The sequence below is a fragment of the Erythranthe guttata genome, chromosome 11, assembly GCF_056151865.1.
Source record: "Erythranthe guttata isolate IM_541 chromosome 11, IM_541, whole genome shotgun sequence".
NCBI classification, from domain to species: Eukaryota; Viridiplantae; Streptophyta; class Magnoliopsida; order Lamiales; family Phrymaceae; genus Erythranthe; species Erythranthe guttata.
Window position 1 is genome coordinate 11,116,277 of NC_142543.1, and position 9,520 is coordinate 11,125,796.

Genomic DNA, 9,520 nt, shown 5'->3' on the forward strand with positions numbered 1-9,520 from the left:
AGTTTGTGTTTTCATGATCCTTTTTGCGAATGCACTTTTGCGTGAGTGCTTTTGTACATGATTTTGTACTTTTACTTATGTGCGTATCTTTTGTAGCGAGTGTTTTGGTGCACGTTTCTAGATGCGCATTCGTGTCCTCGAACTTTAGCGGGTATTTTCATGATCGCTTTTGGAATCCAATTTTGACCATGTTCGAGTCCGAATTTGGAAATTTGACATTAGAGTTGAATTGTAGCAAGCAGAAATAGCTTTCTAATGCCGCCGGAACCTGTTGATTTGGAGTCCGGATGAGAAAGTTATGCTCGACTTCGTGGACACTACCGAAGATGTTGAGGGATCCTCTCTTCTAATTTGATTTTATTTTCCTAATTGCAACTCTTTTCTTACTCTTTGATCATTTTTGCTTCATGGACACCTAATTATCAATTTGTCTCTATAGAATACTAAATCCACCAATTAAAACAGAAATATAAATTAATCCACGTAACTGTAAACGTTGAGTGTTATTCTACATTCCACTGTATCTTTTGTATCCGGTGTTTTTGCTGTTGTTAGGTTATGCGTATTAAAGTCCTAGTGTTGTATTTCGTGTTTTTATGAACGTTGTTGCGAATGCACTTTTGCGCATGTTTGTTTACATGTACATTTGTGCATGTGCATTTGAGCGAGTGTGTTTGTGCATGTTTGTTGATTTGTATTAATGTCCTAGGATTGTAGTTTGTGTTTTCATGATCCTTTTTGCGATAGCACTTTTGCGTGAGTGCTTTTGTGCTTGATTTTGTACTTTTACTTATGTACGTATCTTTTGTAGCGAGTGTTTTGGTGCACGTTTCTTGATGCGCATTCGTGTCCTCGAAATACAGCGGGTATTTTCATGATCGCTTTTGGAATCCATTTTTGACCATGTTCGAGTCCGAATTTGGAAATTTGACATTAGAGAGGAATTGTAGCCAGCTGAAATAGCTTTCTAATGCCGCCGGAACCAGTTGATTTGGAGTCCGGATGAGAAAGTTATGCTCGACTTCGTGGACACTACCAAAGATGTTGAGGGATCCTCTCTTCTAATTTGATTTTATTTTCCTAATTGCAACTCTTTTCTTACTCTTTGATCATTTTTGCTTCATGGACACCTAATTATCAATTTGTACCTATAGAATACTAAATCCAATAATTAAAACATAAATATAAATTAATCCATAAAAAATTTCATGTAAACGTAAACGTTGAGTGTTATTTCTACACTCCACTGTATCTTTTGTATCCAGTGTTTTTGCTGTTGTTTGGTTATGCGTATCAAAGTCCTAGTGTTGTATTTCGTGTTTTTATGAACGTTGTTGTGAATGTAATTTTGCGCATGTTTTTTTACATGTACGTTTGTGCATGTCCATTTCAGCGAGTGTGTTTGTGCTTGTTTGTTGATTTGTATTAATGTCCTAGGATTGTAGTTTGTGTTTTCATGATCCTTTTTAAGAATGCACTTTTGCGTGAGTACTTTTGTGCATGATTTTGTACTTTTACTTATGTGCGTATCTTTTGTAGCGAGTGTGTTGGTGCACGTTTCTTGATGCGCATTCGTGTCCTCGAACTGTAGCGGGTATTTTCATGATCGCTTTTGGAATCCAATTTCGACCATGCTCGAGGCCGAATTTTGAAATTTGACATTAGACAGGAATTGTAGCAACCTGAAATAACTTTCTAGTGCCGCCGAAACAACTGGATTTGGAGTCCGGATGAGAAAGTTATGCTCGACTTCGTGGACACTACTGAAGATGTTGAGGGATCCTCTCTTCTAATTTGATTTTATTTTCCTAATTGCAACTCTTTTCTTACTCTTTGATCATTTTTGCTTCAGGGACACCTAATTATCAATTTGTACCTATAGAATACTAAATCCACCAATTAAATAAGAAATATAAATTAATCCATAAAAACATACACGTAACTATAAATGTTGAGTGTTATTCTACATTCCACTGTATCTTTTGTATCCGGTGTTTTTGCTGTTGTTAGGTTATGCGTATTAAAGTCCTAGTGTTGTATTTCGTGTTTTTATGAACGTTGTTGCGAATGCACTTTTGCGCATGTTTGTTTACATGTACGTTTGTGCATGTCCATTTGAGCGAGTGTGTTTGTGCAGATTTGTTGATTTGTATTAATGTCCTAGGATTGTAGTTTGGGTTTTCATGATCCTTTTTGCGAATGCACTTTTGCATGAGTGCTTTTGTGCATGATTTTGTACTTTTACTTATGTGCGTATCTTTGGTAGCGATTTTTTTGGTGCACGTTTCTAGATGCGCATTCGTGTCCTCGAAATGTAGCGGGTATTTTCATGATCGCTTCTGGAATCCAATTTTGACCATGTTCGAGTCCGAATTTGGAAATTTGACATTAGAGAGGAAATGTAGCCAGCTGAAATAGCTTTCTAATGTTGCCTGAACCAGTTGATTTGGAGTCCGGATGAGAAAGTTATGCTCGACTTCGTGGACACTACCAAAGATGTTGAGGGATCCTCTCTTCTAATTTGATTTTATTTTCCTAATTGCAACTCTTTTCTTACTCTTTGATCATTTTTGCTTCAGGGACACCTAATTATCAATTTGTACCTATAGAATACTAAATCCACCAATTAAAACAGAAATATAAATTAATCCATAAAAAAATCCACGTAAACGTAAACGTTGAGTGTTATTCTACACTCCACTGTATCTTTTGTATCCGGTGTTTTTGCTGTTGTTAGGTTATGCCTATTAAAGTCCTAGTGTTGTATTTCGTGTTTTTATGAACGTTGTTGCGAATGCACTTTTGCGCATGTTTGTTTACACACTACACCGAAAAAAACTTTTTCTAACGGATATATCCGTTACAAATAATTATCCTAACGGCGAAAAACTGTTAAAAAAATGTCGTTAGAAATTGAAAGCCAAAAAATTCTAACGGATATATCCGTTAGAAAAATAAAATAAACCGTTAGAAAAATAATTATATCTAACAGTTATTCTCCGTTAGAAATTTCATTGTAACGATTCATTTCGTAACACTTCTTACAAAGTTCCTAACAGATATATCCGTTAGCAAAAAAAGAAAAAAACTTAAAAAAAAATTATAAAAAATTCCATAAATAATATTAATTTATATGATTTAAAAAACAAGTCTCAAATAATAAAATTTAAATTTACATAAAAATAGTCATTCATTACAACAAATTCTCCACTATTCCATGAATAATTCAACCTAAAGTATGAATATGATCATTATACCATAAACCATTACAATAACATTCATTTACATTAAACAAAAAAAAAATTGTAATTTAAATAAAACAAATGAACTCTAGCCCCACCTAGCTTGAACTCACATGTCCTGATATAAGTAAAACGAACAAAATAATTCTCACCAGTTTATACCATAATGATACAAATAAATAAAAGTTTAAACTATTCAATGAAAATTTGGAATTAGTTTGCATAAATGTGAAATAGACTTATTACCAATGATTTATTCAAAAATAATATATATATATACAAACAAATATGACTTATTACCTCTATCTTCTTAAGCTCGGCTCCTAGAGCCGTTGTCCGATTGTTCTCCTATTCTCTAATAGCAAATATTTTCTTCTGAGACCTGCAAATTATTAACAAGTATGAGATAAATCAATATTAGCCAAAGTCAACCTTATTTTTTTTTCTTATTTTACGGTAAGGCCTCAATATATCCTTTATGTTCTAAAATGAAATGACTCCATAAAACTATATTGAATTTGATAAAGAACAGGTATCTTCGAGAAACTGCTTACTTGTTTCCAACTTTTGACTTCTCATTTTGTTCCCATGCTTTAATTAGAGACAATCTCTTCTCTGTTGCTAGTAGGGAAAGCACAACATCGGTGATAATATTAAAATAATCAAGTATATTTCAATTGGTCAATATATAATACCAATTTATATCGATTCCAGGCAAAATAAAATGGCATACTAACATACCTATACCTCTGTTTATAGAGCCTCGGGTTTCTTCTCCCCAATAACTTCATGTGCTTCTGCAATATATACAGCAAACATCACAAGTTAGCCAAAGAAATAACCGAATACAAACCATTCAGCAGGTAAATAAAATTTATGATTTACAAAGTAATTTAAAGGAAAAAAGCAATTCACTGGAACTAGTACATCTGTAGACAATCTAAAAAAATCTATTAACTAACTCATTTTAGGTGGATGTTTTTTACTTTTGAGTTAACTATTAGTTTTCCCTACCTCTTTTTTCTGTTTAGCTAGGAAATACGAAATAAACGAGGTAGATTAATGATTTTTCCAAAGGCATAATGCAAACATAAACCAGAAATTTGGCACTAACACATGACAAACTAAACTTTTCTAGGACCAAAGGAAAAAAATAATATATTCCTACCTTTTTAATTTTTGCTATTATATGTACAGTTGCTTTAAGTTCTGTTGCTAGCTGCTCAAAATTATGAAGAAAAAAGATGCAGATTGGAATGAAAAGAAGCTTGAAATTTATAAAGTTGAATACACATATAGAGAGAAACTGAAACATCAAGAAACATATAATTTTCCACATAAATCAATAGCAATGAATCCACACGTGAGAGAACCTTTCTAGTACTTTGTGTGAGTAATACCTCTTAACCATTCAAATGCCCAATTCCTCCCATTCCCTATTGGCAAAGAAAAAACCACCAAATGAACAAAAAATTTAGTGAAAAAATACTAAAATTCTAATATGAAAAGAGAGACTAGAACTAGAAGGCCACAAGCAAGTGTTAGTGCAAACGCGTATTTACATTTACAAATAATTTAATAAGGAAAACCGTGAACCTAAGCTTAATGTTGAAGAACATAATTAAAAAATAACAATTACCTCAAATTGTATCAATCGATGTTTTCGTCGTGGTCCTAGTCACCTGCCGGTGTAGATTATACAAGGATGGTGTTTAATAGACGATGATGGAAAGGGAAGTGGAAACCCTAAAAATTTATTGTCGTCGTCGTCGTCGTTCATACATCGTTCAAAAATATTATTGGTATCGACAATGCGTTGCTTGTGCGGTGGTAGTGGTGGCAGCAGCGGCGGAGGAGGAGGGGGAGGAGGTGGCGACATCGCCGACTGTTACCCCGTCGTGGCAGAGTGAAGGCCTATTTCTCCTCTTCTTTTATTTCTCGCCGATTAGCGCACAACCAGATAAAGAGAGGAAGAATTGCCTTTTAATTTAATTAAAATGTTGCCTTATTTATTAATTTAAAATAAAGAAAAATAACAGTAGGTTACTTATTACTAACGGACCATAAGTGTTAGTCATATTTTATAAGCTCTTACAAATTAATAAAATAATTTGTTATTAATACTCACACATAACTTCATGTTCCAACGGATAACAATTGTTAGAAATTTCTAACGGTGTAATCCGTTGGAAATAGTAAAATTTTGCTGTTAGAAAATACCTCTTTTGGTGTAGTGACATGTACGTTTGTGCATGTCCATTTGAGCGAGTGTGTTTGTGCATGTTTGTTGATTTGTATTAATGTCCTAGGATTGTAGTTTGTGTTTTCATGATCCTTTTTGCGAATGCACTTTTGCGTGAGTGCTTTTGTACATGATTTTGTACTTTTACTTATGTGCGTATCTTTTGTAGCGAGTGTTTTCGTGCACGTTTCTAGATGCGCATTCGTGTCCTCGAACTGTAGCGGGTATTTTCATGATCGCTTTTGGAATCCAATTTTGACCATGTTCGAGTCCGAATTTGGAAATTTGACATTAGAGATGAATTGTAGCCAGCTCAAATAGCTTTCTATTGCCGCCGGAACCTGTTGATTTGGAGTCCGGATGAGAAAGTTATGCTCGACTTCGTGGACACTACCGAAGATGTTGAGGGATCCTCTCTTCTAATTTGATTTTATTTTCCTAATTGCAACTCTTTTCTTACTCTTTGATCATTTTTGCTTCAGGGACACCTAATTATCAATTTGTACCTATAGAATACTAAATCCACCAATTAAAACAGAAATATAAATTAATCCATAAAAAAATCCACGTAAACGTAAACGTTGAGTGTTATTCTACACTCCACTGTATCTTTTGTATCCGGTGTTTTTGCTGTTGTTAGGTTATGCCTATTAAAGTCCTAGTGTTGTATTTCGTGTTTTTATGAACGTTGTTGGGAATGCACTTTTGCGCATGTTTGTTTACATGTACGTTTGTGCATGTCCATTTGCGCGAGAGTGTTTGTGCATGTTTGTTGATTTGTATTAATGTCCTAGGATTGTAGTTTGTGTTTTCATGATCCGTTTTGCGAATGCACTTTTGCTTGAGTGCTTTTGTGCATGATTTTGTACTTTTACTTATGTGCGTATCTTTTGTAGCGAGTGTTTTGGTGCACGTTTCTAGATGCGCATTCGTGTCCTCGAACTGTAGCGGGTATTTTCATGATCGCTTTTGGAATCCAATTTTGACCATGTTCGAGTCCGAATTTGGAAATTTGACATTACAGAGGAATTGTAGCCAGCTGAAATAGCTTTCTAATGCCGCCGGAACCAGTTGATTTGTAGTCCGGATGAGAAAGTTATGCTCGACTTCGTGGACACTACCGAAGATGTTGAGGGATCCTCTATTCTAATTTGATTTTATTTTCCTAATTGCAACTATTTTCTTACTCTTTGATCATTTTTGCTTCAGGGACACCTAATTATCAATTTGTACCTATAGAATACTAAATCCACCAATTAAAACAGAAATATAAATTAATCCATAAAAAAATCCACGTAAACGTAAACGTTGTGTGTTATTCTACACTCCACTGTATCTTTTGTATCCGGTGTTTTTGTTGTTGTTAGGTTATGCCTATTAAAGTCCTAGTGTTGTATTTCGTGTTTTTATGAACATTGTTGCGAATGCACTTTTGCGCATGTTTTTTTACATGTACGTTTGTGGATGTCCATTTGAGCTAGTGTGTTTGTGCATGTTTGTTGATTTGTATTAATGTCCTAGGATTGTAGTTTGTGTTTTCATGATCCTTCTTGCGAATGCACTTTTGCGTGAGTACTTTTGTGCATGATTTTATACTTTTACTTATGTGCGTATCTTTTGTAGCGAGTGTTTTGGTGCACGTTTCTTGATGCGTATTCGTGTCCTCGAACTGAGGCGGGTATTTTCATGATCGCTTTTGGAATCCAATTTTGACCATGTTCGAGTCCGAATTTGGAAATTTGACATTAGACAGGAATTGTTGCCAGCTGAAATAGCTCTCTAATGCCGCCGGAACCATTTGATTTTGAGTCCGGATGAGAAAGGTATGCTCGACTTCGTGGACACTACCGAAGATGTTGAGGGATCCTCTCTTCTAATTTGATTTTATTTTCCTAATTGCAACTCTTTTCTTACTCTTTGATCATTTTTGCTTCAGGGACACCTAATTATCACTTTGTACCTATAGAATACTAAATCCACCAATTAAAACAGAAATATAAATTAATCCATAAAAAAATCCACGTAAACGTAAACGTTGAGTGTTATTCTACACTCCACTGTATCTTTTGTATCCGGTGTTTTTGCTGTTGTTAGGTTATGCCTATTAAAGTCCTAGTGTTGTATTTCGTGTTTTTAAGAATGTTGTTGCGAATGCACTTTTGCGCATGTTTGTTTACATGTACGTTTGTGCATGTCCATTTGAGCGAGTGTGTTTGTGCATGTTTGTTGATTTGTATTAATGTCCTAGGATTGTAGTTTGTGTTTTCATGATCCTTTTTGCGAATGCACTTTTGCGTGAGTACTTTTGTGCATGATTTTGTACTTTTACTTATGTGCGTATCTTTTGTAACGAGTGTTTTGGTGCACGTTTCTTGATGCGCATTCGTGTCCTCGAACTGTAGCGGGTATTTTCATGATCCCTTTTGGAATCCAATTTTGACCATGTTCGAGTCCGAATTTGGAAATTTGACATTAGAGAGGAATTGTAGCCAGCTGAAATAGCTTTCTAATGCCGCCGGAACCTGTTGATTTGGAGTCCGGATGAGAAAGTTATGCTCGACTTCGTGGACACTACAAAAGATGTTGAGGGATCCTCTCTTCTAATTTGATTTTATTTTCCTAATTGCAACTCTTTTTTTACTCTTTGATCATTTTTGCTTCAGGGACACCTAATTATAAATTTGTACCTATAGAATACTAAATCCACCAATTAAAACAGAAATATAAATTAATCCATAAAAAAATCCACGTAAACGTAAACGTTGAGTGTTATTCTACACTCCACTGTATCTTTTGTATCCGGTGTTTTTGCTGTTGTTAGGTTATGCGTATAAAAGTCCTAATGTTATATTTCGTGTGTTTATGAACGTTGTTATGAATGCACTTTAGCGCATGTTTTTTCACATGTACGTTTGTGCATGTCCATTTGAGCGAGTGTGTTTGTGCATGTTTGTTGATTTGTATTAATGTCCTAGGATTGTAGTTTGTGCTTTCATGATCCTTTTTGCTAATGCACTTTTGCGTGAGTACTTTTGTGCATGATTTTGTACTTTTACTTATGTGCGTATCTTTTGTAGCGAGTGTTTTGGTGCACGTTTCTTGATGCGCATTCGTGTCCTCGAACTGTGGCGGGTATTTTCATGATCGCTTTTGGAATCCAATTTTGACCATGTTCGAGTCCGAATTTGGAAATTTGACATTAGACAGGAATTGTTGCCAGCTGAAATAGCTTTCTAATGCCGCCGGAACCATTTGATTTGGAGTCCGGATGAGAAAGGTATGCTCGACTTCGTGGACACTACCGAAGATGTTGAGGGATCCTCTCTTCTAATTTGATTTTATTTTCCTAATTGCAACTCTTTTCTTACTCTTTGATCATTTTTGCTTCGTGGACACCTAATTATCAATTTGTCCCTATAGAATACTAAATCCACCAATTAAAACTGAAATATAAATTAGTCCATAAAAAAATCCACGTAAATGTAAACGTTGAGTGTTATTCTACACTCCACTGTATCTTTTGTATCCGGTGTTTTTGCTGTTGTTAGGTTATGCCTATTAAAGTACTAGTGTTGTGTTTCGTGTTTTTATGAACGTTGTTGCGAATGCACTTTTGCGCATGTTTGTTTACATGTACGTTTGTGCATGTCCATTTGAGCGAGTGTGTTTGTGCATGTTTGTTGATTTATATTAATGTCCTAGGATTGTAGTTTGTGTTTTCATGATCCTTTTTGCGAATGCACTTTTGCGAGAGTACTTTTGTGCATGATTTTGTAGTTTTACTTATGTGCGTATCTTTTGTAACGAGTGTTTTGGTGCACGTTTCTAGATGCGCATTCGTGTCCTCGAAATGTAGCGGGTATTTTCATGATCGCTTTTGGAATCCAATTTTGACCATGTTCGAGTCCGAATTTGGAAATTTGACATTAGAGTTGAATTGTAGCCAGCTGAAATAGCTTTCTAATGCCGCCGAAACCTTGTTATTTGGAGTCCGGATGAGAAAGTTATGCTCGACTTCGTGGACACTACCGAAGAT

At 35.1% G+C, this 9,520-nt stretch overlaps 1 long non-coding RNA gene across 1 annotated transcript; it reads right to left on the reverse strand.

Moving 5' to 3' along the window:
• Positions 1 to 3,150: 3,150 nt before the first annotated feature.
• On the reverse strand, positions 3,151 to 5,028 carry LOC148766996 (uncharacterized). The gene is made up of 5 exons (XR_016034289.1): positions 4,882 to 5,028; positions 3,984 to 4,039; positions 3,797 to 3,863; positions 3,543 to 3,624; positions 3,151 to 3,360 (listed from the first exon to the last, which is right to left on the reverse strand). It is a non-coding gene; the product is annotated as an uncharacterized LOC148766996 (long non-coding RNA).
• Between the last annotated feature and the right edge of the window lie 4,492 nt (positions 5,029 to 9,520).